Here is a 7,142-nt window from a genome sequence, read left to right on the forward strand (position 1 = left end):
CTCTTGACACAACAGGCTTCGAACATGAGGTGGAAGATTAGCTCCTACACTGAGAGATAGCTTTTTCTTTCTTTTTAAATGATCATGATATTGGGAGGAAAAGAGAAATAAATAGAGTGAGCTCTTGGCTGAAGTCAGAACTCCTCAGTGGAGTTCCCAGACTCCTCCACCCTCAGGACCTGAAGTCTCTTCCTCTCTGCACCGGAAGCTTCAACACAGTGAATGGTATGATACTACCAGCCTGAAGTTTTCAGAAGAGATTAGGGGACACTCCCTCCAAGAAAGTACTCAGGATTTCAAAGGCTGGGGAGAAATGAATCATACTTTACTGGGGCAGGAAAAATGGGAAAGGGGAATAGGTAGCTATTGATCCCACAATACTAATTTTATTGACGATAGATTGTCATCCTGTAATTCCACCCTTGCCAGCATTTGGCTAGGAATAGGCTGGTGACAAAATTCTGCTAATGAGAGTCTAGAGAAATCTGCTGAGGGCTACTGGGAAGCACAGGAAGAAATGGTCTTGCTTCCCAAGGATATCATTATGTCTGCTGCCTCAGTCATCTTCTCCCAGCCTGAGAGTTGTTCAGCAGCTAAGTCATGTCTGACTGTTTGCAACCCTACGAACTGCAGCATGTCAGGCTTTCCTGTCCTTCACTATCTTCCAGAGCTGACTCGAACTCATATCCATTGATTTGGTGATGCCATCCTACCATCTCACCATCTGTCATCCCCTCCTCCTCTTGCCCTCAATCTTTCCCAGCATCAGCTCTTTGTATTAGGTGTCCAAAGTTTTGGAGCTTCAGCATCAGTCCTTCCAGTGAATAGTAAGAGTTGATTTCCTTTAGGATTGACTGGTTTGATCTCCTTGCTGTCCAAGGGGCTCTCAAGAAGTCCCCAGCACTACAATTTGAAAGCATCAATTCTTCAACTCTCAACCTTCTTTCTGATCCAACTCTCACATCTGTACATGACTACTGGAAAACCAAAGCTTTGACTATACGGACCTTTGTCACAAAGTAATATATCTGTTTTTTAATACTCTATCCAGGTTTATTATTGCTTTTCTTCCAAGGAGCAAATGTCTTTTAATTTCATGGCTGCAGTCACTGTCTGCAGTGACTTTGGAGCCCAAGAAAATAAAATCTGTCACTGTTTCGACTTTTGCCTGAGAGTTAAGACAACATTGATGATAACATACGGGAGACTTAGTAGCATGGCTGGGCCACTGAATCAAACAGGCCTGAACTCTCTGGACTTCTAGTTACAGAAGGTCATACATGCCTTACGATTCAGTCACTAGGAGTTAGGGGAGAGGAAGACGTTTGACGAGTGATTCACTGTGGGTGAGATAAATACCCACAGGGCATAACTTCAAAGGATGGAGAGTGACACTTGAGATCATGGATGGAGAATTGGGTGATTTAGGTAGACTGGGTCCACCCAGCCCTTGGCTCCCCAACTAAGCTTAGTTTGCAATAAAGCAAAAGTGCAGGAAAGAACTTTCCTTGGAGTTCATGTGTGTTTTTCTCAGTCAACACAGGAAGGTTACAAATAACTCAGACTCTGTATTCAAATGGACAAAAAAAATGTAGCTAATTTTCCACAAGCCTCAGCCCTCCCTAGGTGCTAGAAAAACTTACTAATTAACTTGCTAATTAAAGTTTCTGTCTCTTAGGGTTTAAACAATCTCCTGAATCAGATTATTCACAGTCCAGTTTCCCAGTGGGGCTAGTATAAAGCATATATTTTGGATGACTTGGTCTCTCTGGGTAAACTCTCAGGTTCCAGAGTGCTGTCTCTTCCTTCCTAAGAGGTCTCTGATGCATCTTACTGGGTTCCTGCGGTAGATATCCCCTGGGGCTTGCTGGTGTTTACAATAGTACGGCTTTCTGATCTGCATCTTTGACTGGTAATCACTGCAGTGTGGCTGGTCCCAAACAGACCTCTCAGATCATGTCCTGGGACCCATTCTTGGAATCTTCAATCCCAGCCATCTGCTCCTACATGAAGATCCCTCTCATATTAACCTCTTTATCCTGCTGTTGCCCTGGCTCCCCCAGAACGTCCCATCCTTTCTGCAGGACACATGGGCCTATTCCCAGGCAAGATGAGGCCAGCAGAGAGCCAGGAACAGGGCTCCAGGCTTGCCAGCCCAGTCATCTCACTCCTTTCCATCACTCTTTCATCACCTGGGATGTGAAGCTTTTTGATCACCTATGAATACTTCCTGAATGATGTGATAAACAGTTAAAATCAGTCTTACAGATTGCTATTCCTCTCCACTGTTACATTAAGAAATTAAATAGAAAATTCTATAAAATAATCTTTGAATAAATACTGCTTAAATTAAGAGGGGTCTGTAACTCTGTCTAATTAAATCTCAAATTAAGCTTAGAGACTGAGGATGGCCATGTTTGTAGGACTTGCAATCGGATAGAACTAAAATCAAAATTGCCATAGCAACGGTGAACCACACACTGTCAGAACTTGAGATACCACTGGCCCAGAAGAGTGTATGAGCATTAAAAAGACTGGGACCGGGCATCCCTGGCAGTCCAGTGGTTAAGAATCCACCTTGCAATGTAAAGGACACCAGTTCCATCGATCCCCAGTCTGGGAAGACCCCACATGCTGCAGAACAGCTAAGCCTGCGCACCACAACCACTAAGCCTGCACTCTAGGGCCCACGAGCCGAAACCACTGTGCCCATGTATCACAGCTTCTGAAGCCCACATGACCAGAGCCTGTGCTCAGCAACAAGAGAAGCCACTGCCAGCAGAAGCCTGCCCACCAATAGAGAGTAGCCCCGTTCTCTGCAATTAGAGAAAGTCTGCATGCAGCAATGAAGACCCAGCACAGCCAAAAATAAAATAAATAAACCTTTAAAAAAAAAGAAAGATAGGGACAAATCACCTACCTTCCAGTGTGGGAAGCAAAATCAGCATTTGATGAAGAATTTTTTCATGTTTGTGATGCCTAAGTCTATCCGTTAAGACAGGGCTTTTCCTTTTTTGTTTGTTTAACTGTAACCTATAATAAGAAATGGGCTTCCCCGGTGGTGCTAGTGGTAGAGAACCTGCCTGCCAACGCAGGAGATTAAGAGACATGGGTTCAGTCCCTGGGTTAGGAGGATCTCCTGGAGGAGGGCACGGCAACCCACTCCAGTATTCTTGCCTGGAGAATCGCATGGACAGAGGAGTCTGGAGGCGCTTGGAGGGTCCTGAAGGGCTACAGTCCATAGGGTCAAAAAGAGTTGGACACAACTGAAGTGACTTAGCACACACACATAATAAGAAATATATTTTATTTTCTGTGATGTACTTTTATAATAGGGAAGAGCCTTTCTATTTTATTATAAGTTAATCACTAAAGGGATGTTGCCTATAAGTTTAAATTATTTGTAATGGCTCATCTCTGGGAACCCTGACTCCCAGGTAATAGCTACATTTGTTTAGCTCACAGTAAACACCCTGAACCATGCCCATCTGTGAATAAAGGCAGGAAGAAAGAAATTAATACATACCTTTCAGATTCTGGGGAACCAGGACTTTATCCCCACCCCTCCCTCTTTAGTATAAATGAAGCATAAATTTCTAACTGAGGGAAGATGATTCTTTGGGAAATGTGTCCGCCATATACTTTGTCTGCTGGCTTTCTGTATAAAGTTGCTATTCCTTGCCCCAACAACTCATCTCTTGATTTATTGGCCTGTTGTGCAGTGAGCAGTATGAACTTGGACTCAGTAACACTCTGGTCTATTCTATTTTGTCCTAGTCTATTCATTATTTTTTAATACTGGTAGTGACCCATTAAACTGATGTCATGGCCCCCTAGTGGATTCAGTTCAGTTCAGTCGCTCAGTCGTGTCCAACTCTTTGCCACCCCATGAATTGCAGCACACCAGTTCTCCTTGTCCATCACCAACTCCTGGAGTTCACCCAAACTCATGTCCATCGAGTCATGATGCCATCCAGCCATCTCATCCTCTGTCGTCCCCTTTCCTCCTGCCCCCAATCCCTCCCAGCATCAAAGTCTTTTCCAATGAGTCAACTCTTCGCATGAGGTGGCCAAAGTATTGGAGTTTCAGCTTTACCATCAGTCCTTCCAATGAATATTCAGGACTGATTTCCCTTAGGATGGACTGGTTGGATCTCCTTGCAGTCCAAGGGACTCTCAAGAATCTTCTCCAACACCACGGTTCAAAAGCATCAATTCTTTGGCGCTCAGCTTTCTTCACAGTCCAACTCTCATATCCATACATGATACTGGAAAAACCATAGCCTTGACTAGACAGACCTTTGCTGGCAAAGTAATGTCTCTGCTTTTGAATATACTATCTAGGTTGGTCATAACTTTCCTTCCAAGGAGTAAGCTTCTTTTAATTTCATGGCTGCGGTCACCACCTGCAGTGATTTTGGAGTCCCCCCAAAATAAAGTCTGACACTGTTTCCACTGTTTCCCCACCTATTTCCCATGAAGTGATGGGACCAGATGCCATGATCTTCATTTTCTGAATGTTGAGCTTTAAGCCAACTTTTTCACTCTCCTCTTTCACTTTCATCAAGAAGCTTTTTAGTTCCTCTTCATTTTCTGCCATAAGGGTGGTATCATCTGCATATCTGAGGTGATTGATATTTCTCCCGGCAATCTTGATTCCAGCTTGTGCTTCATCCAGCCCAGCGTTTCTCATGATGTACTATGCATAGAAGTTAAATAAGCAGGGTGACAATATACAGCCTTGACACACTCCTTTTCCTATTTGGAACCAGTCTGTTGTTCCATGTCCAGTTCGAACTGTTGCTTCCTGACCTGCATATAGGTTTCTCAAGAGGCAGGTCAGGTGGTCTGGTATGCCCGTCTCTTTCAGAATTTTCCACAGTTTATTGTGATCCACACAGTCAAAAGCTTTGGCATAGTCAATAGAGCAGAAAGAGATGTTTTTCTGGAACTCTCTTGCTTTTTCCATGATCCAGTGGATTAAGATCTGTAATTTGAAAAATGTATATTGCCTTTCAAAGTGTTTCTCAAAATGTGATCCAAAGACCTCCCACAATACACACAGTATATCAGAATCTCCTGGAGTTATTTTAAAATGCAGAGTCCTTTATTTCTCTCCTGGACTCTAAACTTGAATACATACTTTTCCTGTGGCAATGGCTCCCAGCCTCTATTCTCATTCCATCATGGGCCTAAAATCAGGGTTGGGACGATCACAAACCACAGATTTGAGGAGAAAGAATGGACCAAAGATAGAAGCTGAGCTGAGGTCTGAAGGAGGCTTAACAGACATCAGACCTGAGGGGTAGGGGAGGCACTACAGGACAAACAGATCAGAGAGGCAAGGGGCTTCCCAGGTGGTTCAGTGGGTAAAGAATGCACCTGCATTGCAGAAAGGCACAGGAGAGTTGGGTTTGATCCCTGGGTCAGAAAGATGCCCTGGAGAAGGGCAGAGGAACCCACTCCAGTATTCTTGCCTGGAGAATCCCATGGACAGAGGAGACTGGTGGAGTATAGTTCATAGGGTTGCAAAGAGTCGGACATGACTGAGTGACTGAGCAGGCGTGCACGCAGGAGAGAAAAGGAGCAGAAACAGACTGAGGAAAGAGAACAAGAAGAGGGGGCCGAGGCTTGCTGGATTTCAAGGCGCAGAACTGAGTTGCCAAACAAGGTCCACTCTCTTGTGCTGACCAAAACCAGAGTATGAGAGTGGGTTCTAAGATTCCAATTAAAATGAGCTCCCCAGGAGATTTTTATGCAAATAAAATTATAGCGATATTGCTAGGCATAAATTGCATCATTCACTCTCCAAGAAGGAGATTACAATTTTTAGCTACAGGCATGATATAAATTTTTAACGTGCAGCCATCCACCAAAGTGAGGTTTAGTTACTTCTCTGTCATCATAAACATATTTGCTTCTTTCAGTGGAGTCTCCCTTCTCTTGCTCACCATAATATCAACAAAATGTTTGATCTTTCGCCAGGGGCCCGGTCATTGGTTGCAGCTGTTACCTGAAATTCAGGGCCACTTTTTACTACCAGGTAAGATGCAGGACTCACATTCAGCCAGAGACATACAAGGGCAAACACGTTAGCCAGAAGGAAATAGGATTTCTGAATAAAAATGGCTTTGAGCTTGTTCTCAGCTAGGATCCGCAAAAAAAATTTCATCATCTTAAAAGCCGAATCCAGAAAGCTAATATATTAATTTTTAATGAAGAAAATGTAACTCTCAGCAAGATGAATGCTCGCGTGCCTCTCCCTGTAGGCAATTTTCCTGGGATACTAAATTATCAGAATATTGCTTGGTGCTCACAGCATCACAGCAAGCGAAACAAGTAGGGTGAACCTCCTGCCCACGGGTGTTGGAATGGATGCTTTTCCAGCCCTCTCTCAGGACACAGGCGCCCCCAGGGCAGCAGGTTCCAGTTAGAGGGCACTTGCTATTTTGGACTTTCTGGAGATATGCTACTGGCAGAAGAAGTTCCGAATGTAACTTTTCTTTCTCATTTTTATAAAACGAAGTTTTCAAACCTTTTTCTTCTATTTGTTTTTCACAGAATATTAAAAAAAAAAAAAAAAAAAAAAACCCTCCCAGAGAGAACTGTCATTAACAGCCTATTGATTCTTCCAGATGCTTTGGTTTCCATCCATTGTTGTTCTGATCTTTTCTGTTACAGTAGCCCTTGATCCCTCCCTTCTCTCCCCAGGGGTGACAAATGGGGGACAGGGCAGAGGGGGCCAGCAGCGGGCACAGCTCACCAGCTTCTCAGGGGGGAATTCAGGCGGAAGGCCAGGGTGGAATGCCCTGGCTGCAGTATGAGCAGACTGCTGTTTGCTCTGCAAAAACATAGAAACAGAGACCCTGGGAGTTTGCTTAGCCCTTGTTCACTCTCATGCACGCTTTTTAACTGGAGTATAATTGCTTTACAGTATTTTGTTAGTTTCTGCTGTACAAAAAAATGAATCAGCTGTAAGTATATATACACCCCCCACCTTGGGCCTCCCCTCCAGCCCCCACATTCCACCCCTCTAGGTCATCACAGATGACTGAGCTGAGCTCCTCATGCCATGCTGCAGCTATAGAGACACAGCTGCAGCTGTCTGTTCTACACACTTAGTTTATATTGTCAATGACACT

Source organism: Budorcas taxicolor, chromosome 10 (assembly GCF_023091745.1).
Source record: "Budorcas taxicolor isolate Tak-1 chromosome 10, Takin1.1, whole genome shotgun sequence".
NCBI classification, from domain to species: Eukaryota; Metazoa; Chordata; class Mammalia; order Artiodactyla; family Bovidae; genus Budorcas; species Budorcas taxicolor.